At 38.7% G+C, this 15,699-nt stretch overlaps 1 pseudogene; it reads left to right on the forward strand.

Annotated features, from left to right (window-relative positions):
• The window catches only part of LOC122755021, a 43,900-nt pseudogene extending 28,445 nt beyond the window's left edge, over window positions 1–15,455 (forward strand).
• The last annotated feature ends 244 nt before the right edge of the window (window positions 15,456–15,699 follow it).

Here is a 15,699-nt window from a genome sequence, read left to right on the forward strand (position 1 = left end):
GCTCAAAACTAGACACTGAACCTCCTAATTATCTGCCTTCATCATCAGACCTCAATGGTACTCTGCAAGAATACAGTCCCCCAGTGGTTAACTTTCTTCCATCACCTCCTATCCTTTCTCATCCTTCTTGTGCTGAACCCCTAACTGCCAATAACCCCTCCCCTTGAAAAGCCCACCAAAGCTATCTGCTCACTTATTCTCACCCCTCTTACTTCTCCACACCTTCTCAAAGTCTCACTCCAGATATATTCAGGCTTTCTACTGTGCTCTATAGAATGTCTGCTCTATGATAAACAAAAGTATATTCATCTTAAACTTTGTCCTTTTTTGCTTATTCCGTCTTCTGGCACTTAATGAAACCTGGCTCCCTCCTGATAAGATTGCATTCCTCTACACCCCGTCTGGTAGTGGTGACACTTTAATTCATATTCTCACTTCCCTCCCCCATAAACATTTGCTGGGTGTGGTGGGAGAGTTGGAATTTTACTTGCTTCCCACTGCCACTTCATGATTCTCTATTGTCATCACCTAGCAACCTCTCCTCCTGTGAGGTTCAGGGAATCCAAATTGTAACCCAACCCAAAAGCTATTGGTAATTAAATTCCAATAGTTGGACTTATCCTAAAGAGAGAGAGAGAGAGAGAGAGAGAGAGAGAGAGAGAGAGAGAGAGAGAGAAGAGAAAGGAGAGAGAATGCCTGACTATAGGTATGTAATAACCAATAGGTTTTGGTTTGGGTGATAATTTTATCTATCTGTCTGTCTGTCCATCTACCAACCTACCTATTTATCTACACACACACACACACACATACAATTATGATATGCATATTTACATATATGTATAAGTTTATGACTAAATAATAACAAATATGTGTGTGTTCTGAACATAAAAACACACAAAATGAATTAATGCTTGAAGTTGTTACAGTTACTCTCTTTTGGGGATATCTGTGTTGTTGTTTACTCATTTTGCAGTCACCTTTGATTCTTCATGCCCCTAATTAGGGTTTTCTTGGCAAAGATTACAGAGTAGTTTGCCATTATCTTTTCCAGCTCATTTTACATGGGAGGAAACTGAGGTAAACATAGCTCCTATGTGTCTGAGGCCATATTTTAACTCAGGAAAAGGAGTCTTCGTGATTCCAGGTCTGGACCTCTAATGTGCCACCTAGTTGCCCTTATCTTTGTATCTACACTAATTTTTATAGATTTTTATCAGTCTTTTACCTGTGACACTGTGAAACAGCTTATGGCACAGTGGATAGAGTATAGAGTATATAGTCAGGAATTCTCGAGTTGAAATTTATCCTTAGACACTTATTAGTTGCATGACACTAAGTATGTCATTTAACCTGTTTGCTTTAGTTTCCTCATCTGAAAAATGAGTATAATAACACCTACCTCTCAGTGTTGTTGTAAGGAACAAATGAGATAATACGTTTGTTTCTTTGTTTTGCTATGTTTCTAAAGATTGCTTAGCATAGTTCTTGGTGCATAATATTCACTATAAAAATGCTTATCCCCTTCCTCTACCCACCTATCAGGTCCCCTCCTTATTCTGAACATCATCTTTCAAATCCAGTTTTTTTATTTATTTGTTTTTGGGTTTTTTGGTTGTTTTTTTTCTTCTTTATGGGGCAATAAGGGTTAAGTGACTTGCTCAGGGTCACAAAACCAGTGTCAAGTATCTGAGGGTGGACCTGAACTCAGGTCCTCCTGAATCCTGGGTTGGTGACCCATTCATTGCGCCATCTAGCTGCCCTTCAGGTTTTTTTTTTTTTTAAGAAGAAAGAAAATATTTCCACAAAACCAGCCAATAGATTGAAAAATATGACACTTGGGGCAGCTAGGTGGCTCAGTGGATAGAGCACCGGCCCTGGATTCAGGAGGACCTGAGTTCAAATCCAGCCTCAGACACTTGACACTTACTAGCTGTGTGACCCTGGGCAAGTCACTTAACCCTCATTGCCCTGCAAAAAAAAAAAAGAAAAGAAAAATATGACACTATATCCAAAGATTCCCATCTGTGTACCTCCCACTGCAGGCTGGCAAAATAGTGTGAGGAAATATCTTCTCATATCTCTTCTTTGTAGAAAAGTTTGTTCTTTATAAATTTTTCAATTGTAATTTTTGGTTGTCCTTTTCACTTATATGATTGCTGTTATTGCATATATTGTTTTCTTGACTCTGCTGAGTTCACTTTGCATCAATTTATGTAAATCTTGCCGTGCTTCCCTGTATCTAAAAGTTTATAATGGTTGATATTTTCTTTAATTTACTCATCTCTCAAGCTTTATTTCCTGAACTGGGGCTTTATGCCAAATCCAGTCTGCAGCCCTGCTGATGCTTTTAGGTTTGGAGTCCTGGTTAATCTCTCTGTGTTCCCTGGGTTTCTTCATTGAATTCTACTTCCCTTCCTCTGTCATTTTTGAAGTTCAGAGTTTTAGATATTTAGGACTCTCTACAGCACCTCAGGAGAAAATCCAAAGGTCTCAGAGTCCCTGAGCTATCCCATTCAGAGCTTTTCTGTTTCTCTAGTTGCTGCAGTTCCTCACAGCTTCCAAGGTCCTTACCTTACAACTTTGTTACTTTCCTGAGGTTTTCTCAGGAGGCCTCTGCTCTTTCTGTCTCCAGACACACAATCCTGTGTACTTTTTGTTTTTGGTTTTTTCCCCTTGTCACTGGTTGTTCTGAAAAGCTTGGTTTCTTTGCCTGCTCTGAAACTGGCTTGGCTAGCTGTCCCCTTTCCTATTGCTTTATGGCATCTTTGTTTTTCTTTTTTTTTGGGGGGGGGGGAGCAGGTGGTGGGTGGGTAGGGCTGGAAGTAGTCAGTGTAGTTTCTCCTTGGATTACCTGATTATTATTCAATCTGGTCCAGATTTCAGGTTTTTTTCCTGCTTGTTTGTTTTTTGGAGTAGTTTTGAGAAGCTAAGTGTTTTTCCTACTTTTACTCAGCCATTTTGGCCAACAGTCTCTCTCCCTCCTTTCCCCAATAGTTCAGCGCTTTACTCATAGTATTCTTTTCTAAGACAATTCCTTCCCCCTTTTAGTGAATTTCAACATACATATTGATGTTTCCTCAAATACCCTAGCTTCCCATTTTCTCAATCTGAGTAAATCCCTTATACTGCTCTTCTACTCCATCTCAGCTACACATAGGGATGGTTATAACTTATTATGATCCACAGGTATTCTATTTCTCTGATCAAAAACTGAATTTCCTTTATCTGATCATAATATTTTGTCTTTCCATCTCTCCATTTGAGTCACTCTTCCAAAACATACTCTTACCCGTCATCATGGCATCCATTTCCTCCACTCCTTAGTACTGTATCAAGACATCAATAATATTTAAATGATACTTTTCTCCCTTACCATTCTTGCCCCTTTGATGAAACAGCTTAAGTGCACACAATCCTCTACACCTAATGCCTTTTTCCTTTGTCCTATCACTGACCAATCCTTGCCAAACCTCAACCCTGGAATACTGTTATCATCTGCTGCCTATGAACATACTAATGTTCTCCTGAATGGAACTGGAGTAAATTATGAAACCACATTGGCTACGTCCACTACATATTTATGCTAGTCAATCTAAACAGAGCCGTCACTGCAAAAAGGAAATCCTACTGCTCATCCCTAAATAATTTTTCACTTGCATATGCTCCAGTTGCTATTCCACATCTTTTCTTCTCTCTTGAGGGTTTCCATATCACTACTCAGACCTTAAATCACACTTAGTAGAAAAAAATTGGGGCTCTTTATAGAGAGCTCCTTGTCTTGTCTTCTTCGTCTCATATCTGTCATACACTGCCCTTACCATACCCTCCTTCACATCTCTGATGATGTCTCTGTGCTTGGCAGGGTCAACCCTTTTACATGGACCCTTGATCACATCTCTTCTTATCTTCTCTATTATATTGCTCTTAACATCATCCCGCAATTTTCTACAATCTTTAATCCTTCCATTCATACTGGTTCTCTCACTCCTACCAACAAATATGTTGAAGTTTCTCCTACTTTAAAAAACAAAACTAAACAAACTTACCATATCCTACTATGTCTACCAACTAACATACTGTATCCCTCATCCCGTTCTCAGCTAAATTACTTTAAAAGCCATTTATGGTAAATATCTCCTCTTCTCTTCTCACTCTCTTTTAAACTCCTTCCCAGTGACCTTTTTTTTTTTTTTTTTTTTTTTTTGGTGAGGCAATTGGGGTTAAGTGACTTGCCCAGGGTCACACAGCTAGTAAGTGTTAAGTGTCTGAGGTCGGATTTGAACTCAGGTACTCCTGAATCCAGGGCCGGTGCTCTATCCACTGCACCATCTAGCTGCCCTTCAGTGATCTCTTAATTGACAAATTTGACTGTGTTGTCTAATTCCTTGTCCTTTTAACATATGTACAGCTTTTGATACTATTGATAATCCTGTCCTCCTGAATAATCAATCTCTCCTCTCTGGGTTTTCATGATTCTGTTCTCTTTTATTCTTCTCCTACACATTTGACTTTTGTTCTCAATCTCTTTGGTGGGATCTGAATCCATGTAATACTCACTAGCTCACTTACTGTGGGTGCCCCTAGACTCTGTCTCTGTCGTTCTGTGTCTGTGTCTGACTGTGTCTGTCTCTCTGTCTGTCTGTCCCAGAGGTACTCTATTTCTCTGATAAAAAACGGAATTTCCTTTATCTGATAAGAATCTTTTGTCTTTTCCTCTATTCACACAGCCACCTACTTCAAGGCCTCAGTCCTCTCACATGTACTACTGAAATAGCATCCTAATTAATTTCCTTATCTGAAGTCTCTTTTCATGCCAATTCTTTCCATTCACTATTCTCAAAACGATTTCCCTAAATCACAGGTATGACCATAACAATCACTCAATAAACTCAATAAATACTGACGACCTTCCAATTCATCTGTTGTAATGTTGTTGTTTTATAGATGAGGTAACTGAAGACTAATAAAATTAAATGCTTTGCCCAAAATCATACTATTAATAAGTGAAAGAGCTAGTGTGTGAACCCAAATCCTTTCATTCCAAAATACTTGTTGAATTGAGTTGAAGGGATTAATTTTCAGGCATATATTTTACTATACAATTTGTGAGATAATTTCCAAAATGATATTTTAATCTTGATGATGAAAGAGATCCAGGTCAAGTGCATCTGCGCTCATTGTTTCCTGTGCTACTCAGTACTAAAAAGGACAAAATTTGATAATCTTGACTTTCGATACCTTCCAAATGGTGAGTTGGTTAAACTAAGAAATTTTGTAGATATTTGTTTCAAAAATAAATGCTTATGGGGCAGCTAGATGGCACAGTGGATAGAGTACTGGCCCTGTATTCAGGAGGACCTGAGTTCAAATCCAGCCTCAGACACTTAACACTTACTGGCTGTGTGACCCTGGGCAAGTCACTTAACCCCAATTGCCTTACAAAAAACCAAACCAAAACAAACAAACAAACAAACAAAAAACCAAATGCTTATTACAACTATTGGTTAAATAGGATATTTTTTTGCTTCAGCTAATAAGATTGCCTAGGTCTTCTTTAGACCCCACCTTTGAAAAGACTCATGTCTATTTATGGCACTAGAGCTCAAAGTGATGTTTAGACTAAAAGAGTGTAGAATCTTTCACTCTATACTCATAAAAGTGTATTGCCAAGCTAATGATTTGGTCATGCCAAAATGCAGCTCAACTTTCTTCTCCCCTGACTAGCAATCTTCTATCTAGCATGACTCGCTATAGCAAAACTGGTCATTTAATAAGCCCCTCACTGGGAAATCTTACACAGAAGACTGTTCTTTTTAGTTATGAATCCTTCTTCCATTTAGGCAGCTTTATTTTCGTTGCTGGGGAGTGGGATCTGTTAGCAAAAGAATGCCTTTTATTGGCCCCAGCAGTGATACACCAAGCAGAATGTAGCAAGGAGTATTAGTGATGGGAAAGTAAATGCAATATTGACATAAAAATAGGACAGAAAGAACATCTAAAAATCATGATAATAAATTTTAAGAGCCCAGCAAAACTGAGCACCAGGAATTTACTAGCTTTTTGAGAGCAGGAAAAACTGCCAAATATTCTTAAGCAACCAGGAAATTAACTGAGAAAACTTAGTAGAAGAGAATTATTTTTAAATATGGCCCTAGATATGGAAGCTAAACATATGAATGCATGTAAACAAAAATAAGCCATGCTGGTTAAAGAATATCATCATCTGATATTCTTTTTGAGATAGAAAATATTCAGTGGTTCTGACTACCTCCAACCCCCAGGGGAAGAAAGGAAAGAGGATGGCAACATCTGGGTAGAAGAGAGAGAAGAAACTCCCTTCCTCTAAAGGAACTGGAGAATTGCTACGTGGCATCTCTTTACCAGTATGTGGGCCTAAATAAACAAGGTCCCATAGGGACACACTGGAGGGCAGGGGCAGATACAGAAGCCACATTGAGCCAAACTGCATCATACTGTCTTCTATCTCATTGCAGCTAGTGCTCTATTCTTCAACATTAACTTCCCCAGACATGACTTTACCCTTTAGAAGCAATAAAAAAAAAAACTTATTGGGTGCCTATAGGTGACCAGAGCACCAGAACCATAATGGTTTTGAAGAACATAGCTAGGAGAGAATACTTGGAGTCCAGAGAGCTGGGTTTGAATGATGCCTCATACAATGATTAGCTGTGTGATCTTGGATTAGTTACCCAATTTCTCAGAAACTTGGGTGTTTTTTTATCTGTAAAATGATTATTATAATACTTGCATTTCCTATTACTCAAGTACACTAAAGCAAATATTTTGCTTTACAAAAATTAAAAGTGTATGGAATACACATACATAGAGAGAAACATAAATGTACAAAACCCATAAATATATGGAAATGCCACAAGTAAAATGATATAACCTTCCTTTTCATGGTGGATATAGGAGGAAAATATATGAATGTTAAATCCCAGGTATGAAGGAATTATTGATACAAGACTAGTCAGTAGATTTTGCTAAGATCAAAATACAATGGAATCATTTAAGACATACATAACTACTGAAGATACACCATTTTTTATTATATTTTATTATAAATCATTCAATAGGTTATGTCTTTGCATTGGTAGGGGAGGTTTCCTAACAGTGATGGAATTACATAGATGGCAAACAAAAATATGAAAAAGGAAACTGAGGCTGAAAGAGGTCTGCTGACTCCAAAATCCAGTGCCCTTCCCAGCACAATATGCAGCCTTTTTAATCAATATTCTTCTAGTTGTGTATTTTTATTCTCTTTCTGAAGAATCATGACATAAGAAACTAAGTTCACAATGGAATTCTGAAGGGGCTTCAGCAAAACCCAGATTCTGAGTCAAACTGATTTAAACTCTAACATAACATCTTCTCTTGTCAATATTTTAACTATTTAAAGTGCACTGAAATAGAGAACAACAGCAGACATACCAAGGTCCCCAGCGGAGTTTGAAAATGAAAGTCCTAAAATGTTTTCCATTCCCTGAAGGGGAGATAGGAAGTTTGTCAAAAAGGACAGAGGCAATGAGAAGATGAGAATGGCCTATTTTCAAATAGAAAATTCTACTTCCATCTGAAAAGGAGAGGAGACGAAAGTCACAAGATTCATCCATCAGGGAACACAAAGTCACTTTTGGAAGCCTTGAGGTTTGATCAGCACCTGTATAAGCGGCCTTTAAACCAGGTTGTTGATGTTATATTTGACCATGAACCCCCATATACATCAAGCAAACAAACAAGCACTTGCTAGGTAACATGTACTATGCTAGGCACTGGAGATACAAAATACTAGAAAAACAAAAATAGAAACATTCTCTACTCAGAGGAAGCTTACATCCTGATGAGGAAGACAGCAAGAACATATATAAGTCCAAATTGAATAAATATAAAGAAGATAAATACAAGGCAGTTAAATAATCTAGAGGAAAGACATTAACAACTAGGATGAGGAAAAGCTTTATGAGGAAGGTGATGCTTCCATTTGATCTTGAAGGAAGAGAGGGTTTCTTCCAGGAGGAATTGAAATAGAATGGCATTTCAGGCATGGAAAGACTGATAGTGTAAAGGCATGGCAATGTTTAGTAACAGGCAATGTGGTACAATTCCTGAAAAATAATTTGAGACCCATATCTCATTAGCAACTCCACTTACCAGCTGTCCTTTTACAATGATTTTTGTGTGTGTGTGTGTGTAAATATCTGGTGGATAAGTAATAAACTCCATTGAGATTAGTTTTCTCATCAATATAATAAGGAAAATAACACTATGAGATAATTGATCTAGACTTGGCAGAAATATTAGGAACCATCTAGTCCTACACCCCAATAGTACAGTTATAGAAGCTGCTAGTGGCTTCAAGAATTGGGCTTGAAGTTAGCCCAGAACATCTAAGTTCAAATCCTACTTCAGACATTTACTAGCTCACTACACTTAGTGACAAGCACTTTCTATGTATAAATTAACCCTAGGCAATTCACATAATTTATCACAGCCCTATTTTCCTCATCTGTTAAAATTTTTCAAAAAAGGATTTGGACTCTGGACTTGATGGCATATAATGTCTTTTCCACCTCCAAACTTATTCTATGATCCTAATAGCCTGAGGTCCAAGAAAATTAAGTGGCTTACCCGAGGTTACAAAGAAAAGTGTCAGAACTGATATTTGAATCCAGGTCTTCTGATTCAGAGTTCTCTCCACTGGCTCTACAGAATCTCTTACCTTTCTTATAGGGTTGTTCTGAAGAGAAAGAGTTCTCTATAAACAGTGGGTTTTTTAATGGAAATGACACTTGGGGGACATTTTATAATACAGTGGAAATACAGTGTACTTTATAGTTAAAAGATCTAGGTTCAAATCTTAGTTTTGCTACCTAATTGACTGTGTAACTTTGACCAGTTAGTCACCTCTCTGAGGTTTTTTGTGTTCATAAGATTGTAGATACAGAGCTAGAAAAGACCATAGAGATGATTGAGTTCAATTCCCACATTAGAGAAAAGATGAAACTCAGAAGCAGAAAGGACAAGTAACATAGTTGGTAAGTGATAAAGCTAGAATTTGAACCTCGGTTATATCTCCAAATCTAGCACTTTTCCCACTGTCATGCTGTCTCATATGAAACATGTTTCTCCCACTAGAATGCAAACTCCTTGAGGACAAAAAAGCATTTGTTTTGCTTTGTCCTACCTTTCCAGTCTTCTTACACCTTACTCCCCAACATGTCCTCTTTGATCCAGTGACACTGGTGTCCTGACTGTTCCAAAAGCAAAACATTCCATCTTGTGGCTCCAGGCATTTTGTCTGTATTTAAAAGGACCTAGGGAGGTCAGTAGTCAGAATGGAGGAGGAGAATGTCCCAAGAATAGGAATCCTAGAAGATTGGAATGAGGCAGCGGGGAAAGTGAAATGCAAAAGATTATGGATGGATAAGGGCAGTTCAGAATACTTGATTCTAAAGGTAGCATTTTCATGGGTGGATGATGCCAAGATCAAGTGTATGACCATCTTTGTGGGTGTTTGAGGTTGGATTGTGGGGTAGCTCATGGGAGGTGAATAGGTTGTGGAATTGAGTATTTGAAAGACAATTAATATGTATGTTGAAATCCTGCAGTATGAGGACAGTAATTGAGAAGGAGAGAAAAATTGTAAGCCAGGTATGGGGTTCATAGAAGAAGGAAGGAAGAGGAATGACCTCAGGTTCTATAGACAACAGCTATAAGGAATTTGATAAGGTGGTAGACATGAATAGAATGAACTGCAAAGAAAGAGACTGCTGAATGATGGAGGAAGGAGGAGAAACCCAAAGTAGAAATCACTGGTTCAATACTTTATTGCTATATATTTTGAATGAATATTTATATGTATGTCATCTCCTGATAAAATAGAAGCTCTTTGAGGACAGGGACTGTTCCATTTTTGTCTTTGTATCCCAAGAATCTAGTTCATGACACAGAATAGATGCTGAATAAAGGTTTATTGAATGATTTATTAAAAAGCATGTCCATAATCATAATCTCATCTGATTCAATAATCCTTGTGAGGTCAATAGGGCATCTGTTCCTATCTTACAAAGGAAGAAATAGTAATTCATAGTTGACTTGATTAGTGATGCTTCTTAATAAATAGGAACAGCAAAACTTGAACCCAGATCTAATTATAAGTTCAGTATATATTTTTTCATTTTCTCTTCTTCAAAAATATATCTAGATAGATATAATTCTCAGATCTATTTATTCAGCCCTAGCCTCTCTCCTGATTCCCAGTATCACATTCCAAAGTACCTACTGTACATCTTAAACTGGATGTCCTATAAACATCTTAAACTCAACATGTCCAAAACTGAACTCTATCTTCTACCCTAAACACTCTCTCCTTTCAAAATTCCCTTCTACTTTTAAGGATCACACTATCCCCCCAGTCACCCAAGTTTGAAACCTTGATGTCATCTTCAGCTCTTCACTCTTTCTCATTCCCATGCACCCCCAAGTCTCCAATTTGTTGCCAATCTTATAAATTCTATGTTTACTAACAATTCTTGTTTATACTCCCTTCTCTCCTTTGAAACTGCTACCAATTTGATACAAACTTTCATCACTTCACCTTACAACTACTGCAAAACTTGTTTTTCTCCCTCCATCAAGTCTTTTCCCACCCCAATCTATCTTTCACTCAGCTCTCAAAGTGATCTTCCTGAAGTGAAGACATGATCATGTTATCACCATAATTCAATAAATTTCTATGGCTAATTATTTCAACTATCAAATATAAAATCCTTTAAAATTTACAGAATTTCATAACCTGGCTCTTTCATACCTTTCCAAGATTCTTATACCTCATTTCCCTCCATATATTTTACAAACCAGTGACACTGGCATCTTAGCTCAGAGAAGACAAGATTTCAAAGACTTTAAATGAACAGTTTTGTTTTGTTTTGTTTTTTTTCCTTCTGTTATTATATACACCATTTGTAATATGTATTCTCTGCAAAGGCCCTCCCTCTGTAGACAGTGTCAAAGTGTGGGTTCATGAGGGACCACCCCTCTGGACAAAATTCCCCCTTTCTCCCTTTTCTATATTGCTATAAACATATTGTTTGTTAGCATAGGGTATTCTATTTTGTTATCTTTTACTGTTTCATCAAGGAAACACTCTGTGTTCCTTGAGGAAACAAAGGAGGGAATGTGGTAAAATAATGGAATTTGGCAGACTGATTGGGATGGGCCACAGCTGGCCTGTCCTGAGTGATGTATGCTGTTGATGTCATCAGGAGAAACCACTCTCCACAGGCAGTTTGAAGGACCTCCCCTTTTGGGGGAAAGAGAGTAAATGCTTGCTGAGGGGAGCTTAGTCTTTTTCCGGTCTCAGTCTCTTTCTGGTTGGGTGAGGTGGCGGGAGCAGATGAGAGAAAGGCTTTTCCTGGCAGTTTGTCCTGTGGGCCTTGGCTGCATACCTGTTTCCCATTGAAGCTACAGACCCCAGGTGGTGAGTTAATAAGCCCGGTTCTTTGAAATTAGCTGAGCTGGAAGCGAGTTTGAGGATTGTATAGACTTTTTGTTATAGTTAGGGGATAATCCACTTGTCTTTTTCCCTATTCCCTCATCTTTGACCTTATTCATTTCACCTTTTCTGTGTATTTTATTCCCATTAATAAAACCTGATTCATTTGTGGAAAAGAGGCTGTTAAGCTTATTATTGGCCTAATAAGACACTATATTTCCAGATTCCAGATATTTTCACTGGCTATCCCTACTACCTCCTCATCCCTGCTTCATGGCAACTTGGCTTTTTTCTTCAAGTATTCTTAAAATATTACCTTCTATAATAAGCCTTTCCTGATTTCCCTTCATGCTAGTACCTTTGACCTGAGACAATCTCTAATTTATCCTGTATAGCTTGTTTTCCATAGTTGTTTGTGTATTTTCTCTACCATTAGACCATGATTTGAGTAAAGTAGGGACAATTTTTTGTCTTCCTTTGTATGCTCAGCACTAAGAACAGTGCCTGGCACAGAGTAAGTATTTAATAAATGTTTTTTTCCTTTCTTTGACTAAAACAAAATCATAAATCTCTCTCTTCAGACTGTATTTTCATTCCTCATTAATTACCAGATGAAAAGTTTAATCAAACTCTACACTTAGTGAATTTTTCATTGATACTACCTGGGTGTCTCCAAAGGACATCTTCCTGATTTGATTTTCTTTCTCTTAATGTGCATCTCTGCATGGTGCCATATGAGGGAATAGATGAGATTTCTTCTAAATTCAACTTTGATTTGATACAATTTTGAGAAACCTCTCATCCAAGACTCTAAGTTCAATGTTATATCAACATTACCATATTTGGCACATTGGTTCTGATCTACTCTATGACTATAATTGTAATTGTGGACTGTTACATACTGCTATTTGCGGCATAAAGCATGCTATTGGACATCCCGCTAAATAAAGAGGCCCTGAAGGAGAATTTGAGGACATAGACATCTGCCCTCAATCATGGTGAGTTTTTGACTAGATGAGAGCTTCCACATTGTGCAAAACATGCCATAACGTCAGGACTGATCTCATGCCTAAGTGCATGACTATGTGATATGGTTCAAACGACATTGTTAAGGCTTCCTCTATCCAAATATTTCTCTCTTACTGGTTTACTTGTGGTATGTAGAATTCCACTAACAGAGGTTCATCCATTGGGAGCAAGGATTTTTGTCTCATGGAGTCAAATTTTTCAAATACAACTATTCCTGGATCAGCAAGTTAAGATGTTTTTATTCATTAAGCCTTAATGGTGCCTAGCATGGCAAATTACTTTGAAAAATGCCATCTAGCTGGAAAGTAATGCTGTAGTAGAAATATCAATGAATTAGGAGTCAAAGTACCCAGATTCATAGGATCATAGATTTAGGGCTAGAAGGGACCCTACAAGGCCACTAAGCAAAACCCCCTCATTTTACAGATGAGGAAAATATGGCACAAAAGGTAAAGTCATTTCCCAAGGTCATATACTAATAAGTATTTGAGGCAGAATTTAAACCCAGATTTTCCTGACCACAAGGCCACTGCCCTATACATTCTATTGCATCTCCAAAAGATTGCATTCTGTCATCCCAAGTCTTTCACTTATTTCAATCTATCCCTAAATATTGACTCATTTCTTCCTGCCTACAAAAATGCCCAGGTCTCCCCTATCCTGGGAAAAAAAAATCCTCACTTGCTTCTTCCATACCTGCTAATTATTATCCTATATCTCTTCTGCCCTTTGTAGATAAACTCTTTGTAAAGGCCATTAACAATAGGTGCCTATACTTTTTCTCCTCTGGCTCTCTTCTTACTGCCTTATAATCTGGCTTCTAACCTTAGCATTCAACTGAAACTGCTCTCTCCAAAATTACTAACAATCTTTTAGTTGTCAAATCCAATTGCCTTTTCTCAGTCCTCATTATCTGTGATCTCTATGGAGTTCTTGACATTGTTGATCACTATTTCCTCCTTGATACTCCCTTCTCATTTAATGGATGCTCATCCAGATCACAACCTCTAACTCTAGGTATCCCTTACAGTTCTGTTCTGGGCCTTCTCCTCCATCTCTGGATACTATTTCATTTGGTGATCTATATCACCAACTCTCATAGATTTAATTATAATGTCTATGCTGATGATTCTCAAATTGATCTTTCCTTCCTCAATCTCTCTGCTGACCTTGAATCTTGGATTTCTAACTTCTTTTCAGAAATTTAGAAATGGATGTCCAGTAGAGATCTTAAACTCATTATGTCTAGAAAATGAACTCATTAACTTTCCCCCTCAACCCTCTGCCCTCCTACCTTCCCTATTATTGTAGAAGATAATTCCATACTCCTAGTCCCTCAAATTTACAACCTGAAATCATCCTTCATCCTGGATTTTTCACTCTCACCCCACCATATTCATACTGTCTCCAGAGCCAATTGATTTCACCTTTGCAACATCTCTTGAATATATCCCTTTCTCTCCTCTGACATTGCCACTACTCTTCTACAATCCCTCATCACCTCATAGCTGGATTATTGCAATAACTTGCTGGTGAGTCTACCTCAAGTCTCTCCCCACTCCAATCCATCCTCCAATCAGCTACTAAAGTCATTTCCCTAAAGCACTTCCCAATATTCAATGGACTTCAGAGGTATTCTGTTGACTCCAGGAGCAAATACAAAATGTTTTTCAGAATTCAAAGCCCTTCATAACCTATTTGCTTCCTGTATTTCCAGTGTTTTACTCTTCAATCTGATGACACTGGCCCCCTGGCTTTTCCACAAAAAAGACACTCCATCTCTTGGTTCCCAGTATTTCCTCTAGTTGTCCCCCTTTCCTGGCATGCTTTCCCTCCTAACTCTGAATGCTGACCTCCCTGATTTCTTTAAAATCACATTTAAAAGAAAAAGAAAAAGAAAAGAAAAGAAAAATTAAAAAAAAATAAAAGAAACAAACAAAATCCCATTTAAGATTCTACCTTTTACATGAAACCTTCCCTAAGCCCTCTTAATTCGAGTACTTTCCTTCAGTTAATTATTTCCCATTTATCCTGTTTATAGCTCACTTTGCATATATTCATTTGTATGTTGTCTCCCCCATTTTGTTCTAAGCTCCTTGAGGGCAGAGATTGACTTTTGCCTCTTTTTGTATCCTCAGCATTTAGCACAAACATGGCAGATAGTAAATACTTAATAAAAAATTATTGCTAGCTTGCTCGATTATAAAACACCGCCTCTCGCATTACCAGCCGGTTCTGAAACGTGCGGGAGGCGCGAGCCAGACCGCCCTGCTAGGCCTAGGTGTATCGCAAGACGTACGTGACACCGCGGCGGCCCTTCGAGAAGTCGCGGTTTGACTAGGAGCTGAAGCTGATCAGCGAGTACGGGCTCCGCAAGAAGCGCGAGGTGTGGCGGATCAAGTTCACGCTGGCCAAGATCCGCGAGGCCGCGCAGGAGCTGCTGACGCTGGACTAGAAGGACACGCGAAGCCTGTTCGAAGGCAATGCCTTGCTCCGGAGGCTGGTGCGCATCGGCGTCCTGGATGAGGGCAAGATGAACCTGGATTACCGCTGGGCCTGAAGATCAAGGACTTTCTGTAGCGGCGCCTGCAGACGCAGGTCTTCAAGCTGGGCCTGGCCAAGTCCATCCACCACGCGCGACTGTTGATCCGCCAGAGGCACATCAGGGTCCGAAAGCTGGGGGTGAACATCCCCCTCCTTCATATTACGACTCGACTCCCAGAAACACATCGACTTCTCCCTGCGCTCACCCTACGGAGGGGGCTGGGCAGGCAGGGTCAAGAGGAAGAATGCCAAGAAGGGCCAGGGAGAGGCCGGCACTGGCGCTGACGAGAGGAAGATTAAGTGCCAGCCCCCACCATTGCTCCCTAAAGTTTGTTGCATTGGAATAAAGCTCTTTGACTTCTGAAAAAACAAAAACAAAAACAAAACACTGCCTCTCAAATCATGGAACTTGCTTAAGAGGTCTCATAAAGATCTGGAACTTGTTATCAAGACATTACTGTTCACAAACAGAAGCATCTTGAAGCTTTCATGATCTATAAGCAATCTCTCTTCTATTTACATCTAACTTAGGATACCTTCCATTAAAGTGATGAATACCTTCGGCAAGCATACATCTCATTATGTTATATCTTTCTTGATGGCAATAA

The sequence above is a fragment of the Dromiciops gliroides genome, chromosome 4 (assembly GCF_019393635.1).
Source record: "Dromiciops gliroides isolate mDroGli1 chromosome 4, mDroGli1.pri, whole genome shotgun sequence".
Taxonomy (NCBI): Eukaryota; Metazoa; Chordata; class Mammalia; order Microbiotheria; family Microbiotheriidae; genus Dromiciops; species Dromiciops gliroides.